Below are 5,887 nucleotides of genomic sequence, written 5' to 3' on the forward strand. Positions count from 1 at the left end.
ACCATGTCTCATTCCCTTCGCACTGCTCCTGGTCTCATTCCCCTCACACTGCTCCTGGTCGCATTCCCCTCGTGCTGCTCCAGGTCTCGTTTCTCCTCACGCTGCTCCAGGTCTCGTTTCTCCTCACTGTTCTCAGGGACTGCATCCCCACGTGCTGTTCTGGGACTGCTAAAAACAGGGAACTTACAAAACCTGCCTTTGAACCTTGAAATGGTGCAGCTACTTTTCCCGACGTGGGAGGACAGATAGTGGCTCCAGATGCACCTCAATATGTGGTGGTTTGGGTGTGAACAAGGCCATCTCAATCAGCAACATCACAACAGTGCCTAAGCCAGAATAGGGATCGTGCTATTACGAAAGATGATCCTTCTGTAACAACACAAGAAATTTTTTCATTGGTTGATTATTTTTCTGAAGTCAATTAGTGTTTTTTTGATTTGTTCACAGGATGTGGGTGTAGCTGGCTGGGCCAGCGTTTCGTGGCCATCCCTTTTCAAGCCCTGAGAAACCTTGGTAACAACTGTTAATGTTGAATCATTTGCACCATGGAAACTCATTACGTATGTGAGGGAAGCATTCCATCTCTCCAAGTCAGTACACACGATCAGCTCAAAATCCACCAATGCAGTAAAACACAGGTTCATAGATAACAGATAGGCAATAAATTCCCCTTTTATTTGATTTAACCCTTTTGTGGCCTCCACTGGATTAATAATGTTGAAAGTTTTGCTAGGACTTCAGCACAAAAATGCCAGCCGGCAATGTAGTACTGAAGGAATGCTGTGATGTCAGAGATGCCTTTTTTTTCACTTACAGCATTAAACTAAAACACTGTCTGCCCTCTCAAGTGAGAATAAAAGATCCCATGGCATTATTTCAAAGAAGAACAAGGGAGTTATTCCCAGTGCCCTGATCAATAATTATCCCTCAATCAACGTCACAGAAAATCGATCATTAAAGAGTTTATAACTGTGCACTTGGAAAAATGCAAGGTAATCAGGAATAGTTGGGCAGCATGGTGGCTCAGTGGTCAGGACTGCTGCCTCACAGCGCCAGGGACCCGGGTTCAATTCCACCTTTGCGTGACTGTGTGGTGTTTGTACATTCTTCCTGTGTCTGAGTGGGTTGCCTCCCATAGTCTAAAGTGTGTGCGTCCTGCCCTGATTTGCCTTACCAAAATACAGCACCTCACATTTATCTAAATTAAATTCCATCTGCCACTCCTCAGCCCATCTGGTCAAGATCCCTTTGTACACTGAGGTAACCTCTTGGTTGTCCACTACACCTCCAATTTTGGTGTCATCTGCAAACTTATTGACCATACCTCCTTTATTCACATCCGAATCATTGATATAAATGACAAAAAGCAATGGACCCAGCAACTAATCCTTGTGGCATACCACTGGTCACAGGCTTCCAATCCAAAAAGCAGCCCTCAACTACTACCCTCTGTCTCCTATGTTCAAGCCGGCTACATATCCAAATGGCTAGCTCACCCTATATTCCATGTGATCTAACCAAGCTAACCAGTCCACCATGTGGAACTTTGTTGAATGCCTTACTGAAGTCCACATCCACCTCTTTGCCTTCATCGATCCTCTTCATCACTTCCTTAAAAAACTCAATCAAGTTAGTGCATTGAGTATAGGAGTTGGCATGTCATGTTGCAGCTGTACAGGACATTGTTTGGGCCATTTTTGGAATACTGTGTTCAATTCTGGTCTCCCTGCTATAGGAAAGTTGTTATGAAACTTGAAAGGGTTCAGAAAATATTTACAAGGATATTGCTAGGGTTGGAGGGTTTGAGCTATAGGAGGAGGCTGAATGGACTGGGGCTATTTTCCCTGGAGCATCGGAGGCTTAGGAGTGACCTTATAACATCATGAGAGGTATGGATAGGGTGGATAGCCAAGATCTTTTCCCCAGTGTAGGGGAATCCAAGACAAGAGGACGTATGTTTAAGGTGAGAGAGGAAAGATTTAAAAGGGACCTAAGGGGCTACTTTGTTACGCAGAAGATGGTGCATGTATGGAAAAAGTTACCAGAGGAGTGCTGGAGAGTGGTACAATAACAACATTTAAAAGGCATCTGGATGGGTACATGAATAGGAGGGGTTTAGAGGGATATGGGCCAAATGCTGGGAAATGGGACTAGATTAATTTAGGATATCTGGTCAGCATTGACAAGTTGGACTGAAGGATCTGTTTCCATGCTCATTATCTCTATGACTCTATGACAGAGTCCAAAGATGTGCAGGTAAGGTGGATTGGCCATGTTAAATTTCCCACAGTGTCCAAAGTTGTGCAGTTGTTAAATGGGTTAGATAAATTCAGGGTTACAGGGATAGGACAGGGGCATCTGGATGAGATGCTCTTTGGGGGGTTGGTGTGGGATCGATGGGCCAAATGGCCTGCTTCCACATTGTAGGGATTCTATGATTTGAGTCAGTAAGGCTTCATGAAAGGGAAATCCTGTTTGACCAATTTATTCAAATCCTTTGAAGGAGTATGGTTAAAGAGGAGCCTATTGATGTACTGTACTTGGATTTTCAGAAGGTGATTGACAAGACTCCACATAAATTGAACTAAGCTAGAGCTCGTGGTACAGGGAGTAACATACTAGCATTGATAAAAGACTGACAGAAAACAGAGAGTATGCATAAACAGTTTGTTCAGATTCACAGGATGTGACAAGTGGGACCTTGCAGTGATCACAGCAACATAGAAGATAGGAGCAGGAGGAGGCCGTTTGGCCCTTCGAGTCTGCTCTGCCATATTTTACGATCATGGCTGATTGTCCAACTCAACAGCCTAATCCTGCTTTCTCCCCATAACCTTTGATCCCATTCGCCCCAAGTGCTATATCTAGTCACCTCTTGAATACATTCAATCTTTTGGCATCAAGTACTTCCTGTAATGAATTCCACAGGCTCACCACTCTTCGTGAGTGAAGAAATGTCTCCTCATCTCCGTCCTAAATCGTCTACCCCGAATCCTCATACTGTGACCCAGGTTCTGGACACACCCACCATCGGGAACATCCTCCCTGCATCTATCCTGTCCAGTCCTGTTAGAATTTTATAGGTCTCTATAAGATTCCCCCTCATTCGTCTGAACTCCAGCAAAAACAATCCCAACCTAGTCAATCTCTCTTCATACGTCAGACCCACCATCCCTGGAATCACCCTGGTAAATCTTTGCTGCACTCCGTTGACAGCAAGAGCATCCTTCCTCAGAATAGGAGACCAAAACTGTACACAATATTCCAGGTGTGGTCTCACCAAGGCCCTGTACAACTGCAACAACACATCCCTGCTCCTGTAGTTGAAACTTCTCGCAATGAAGGCCAACATGCCATTTGCCTTCTTTACCTCCTCCTGCACCTGCATGCTTACCTTCAGCGACTGGTGCACAAGGATGCTCAGGTGTATGCTGGGCCCTTAAATTTTAGCAATGACTTAGATGTGGGGATTAAAGGCATAGTGGCTCAATCTGTAGCTGAAACAAAGTTAGGTTGGAAAGTGTGTTGTGAAGGTGATATACCAAGGAAACACACCAACGTAGCTAAGTGGTAAAAATCTGTTAAATGGGGTATAATGTGAGAAAACATGAAGTTGTGCATTTTTGGCAGGAAGAATAAGCAAGCAGACTATACAAAAATGGAGAATGATTTCAGAATTCTGAGGTGCAGCCGGATCTAAATGTTCTGGTGTATGAGTCACCAAAGATTAGTATGCAGGTACAGCACGTAATCAAGAAGACTCATGGGATGAAACTTTTGTTACAAAACGAACTTAACATAAAAGTAAGGATGTTATGCTTCAGTTATACAGTGAGACCATTTCTTGAATACGTTGTAAAGTTTCGGTCATCTTTATAAGAAAGGATGGGAAACCACTGGAGGCAGATCAGAAAAGGTTTCTTAGATTGATATTTGGAGTGAGCTGATGGTTTTATAAGGAAAGATTGAACATGCGAGGCTTGTTTTCACTGGAGTTCAGAATGAAGGGTGATTTGATTTAAGTCTATAAGGTCCTCAATGGTCTTGAAAAGGTGGATGTGGAAAGGATGTTTATTCTTGTGGGTGAGTCCAGAACTCAGGGGCATTGTTTTAAAATCAGGGTTTGCTTTTTCAGGACAAACTTGAGGGAATTGTTTTTCTCTGAGGCTTGAACAACTTTGGCGCTCTCTGCCCCTGAAGGCGGTAGAGGTGGAGTCAATGAATATCTTTTAAGGCAGAGATAGACAGATTCTTAGTTAGAGTCAAAACAAAACTGCAGACGCTGAAATCCAAGGGAGACAAACAGGAGGCTGGAAGAACACAGCAGGCCAGGCAGCATCTAGAGGAAAGGAGCAGTCAACGTTTTGGGTATTACCCTTCTTCAGGGAGATTCTTGTTTGGCAAGGGAATGAAAGGCTATCGGGGATAGATAGAAATGTGGAACGTGGGTTGTAAACAGTTCGGCCCAGATCTGATTGAATGGTGGATGAGGCTTGAAGGGTTGAATTGCCTACTTAGAGTCATAGCATCATCGAGGTCGTTCAGCCCATCAAATCCGCACCGGTCAAAAACAACCACCAAAATATTTTAATCACATTTTCCAGCTCTTGGCCCAAAGCCTTGTATGACTTGGTATTGCAAGTGCACATCTAAGTACCTCTTAAATGTTATGAGGGCTTCTGCTTCTACCATTCTTACAGATTCCCACCACCCTCTGGGTGGAAGAAGGTTTATCCACACATCTCCTCTAAACCTTCTGCCCCTTCCCTTAAATCTACATACCCAGTCATTGATCGCGCATCAAAGGGAATAGTCTTTTCCTGTCTACCCTGTCTATGCCCCTCATAATATTATACATCTCAGTCATATCCCTCTCAATCTCCTCCACACTGAGAAAAACAACCCCAATCTGTCCAATCTGTCTTCACAACTGAAACTCTCCAGCTCCAGTTCCTAATTCGTATTGTCTACGTAAAAATCGTTATTTGGTTATTTGTTACATTGCTGTTCATGGGAGCTTGCAATGCACAGGTTGGTTATCCTCCATTACAACACTGACTATATTTTAAAAGCACTCATTTGGTATAGAGCTCCTTGATATGTCCTGAATTCATGAAATACACAATATAAATGGATATCTTCAATACACTTCCAAATTGTTTAGGCCAAGCAGTTTACAGCATAATTCATCAGGATTGAAGGGAATCCAGGACTACGTGCTGAGGGACACACGCACTATAATTTGGGGCAGCTGCTGCCAAAACACAGTGGGGAAGACCACCATCTAAGGTCTTTCTGCCAAAGTACAATGGGGATACGTTCAGTTATCGGACCCTCCCAGTCCCTCAAATACATGTAAATATTATCTTGTATAAGTAAGAAATGCCTTTGGGCTCATTGGAACTGTTGGAAAAGTCAAACTCCAATGTCTGTTTGTTCTCCATGTACAAAGACTTTACAGACTTGAACTGCTCTAGTGTCTATGTATGTATAGAAAGATTTTTTTTATGAATAAAATATAGTTTTGAAATTTTAAAAATCATGTCAGGAATCGGATGATGAAGGGTAGGGCTCAGTCTCTGAGCAACAAATGCAGTTGGAATTCATGACTCAGAACAGAAACAGACATAGGCAAGTTCTGAAGTCTGATAATGAGGTAGTTTAGCTGTCAGTAAAACTCACCAACCACAGTCACACAACAGTTGTTTTTATTGCAACAGGGAGTGCCAGTGTTAAAATATTTCCTAAAGATTGTGCTTTGCTAATGTAGCGATTGTAACAATCCGGATGGGCTTCTTAGAATATGAGTTCCCTGATTGGGACTATTAATCTGGTCCAATCAGGGAGTCCTGGCTGAGAGATATAAAGAGGAGTGTTAAAGGTTCTG

This window comes from Rhincodon typus, chromosome 9, assembly GCF_021869965.1.
Source record: "Rhincodon typus isolate 14 chromosome 9, sRhiTyp1.1, whole genome shotgun sequence".
Classification (NCBI taxonomy): domain Eukaryota; kingdom Metazoa; phylum Chordata; class Chondrichthyes; order Orectolobiformes; family Rhincodontidae; genus Rhincodon; species Rhincodon typus.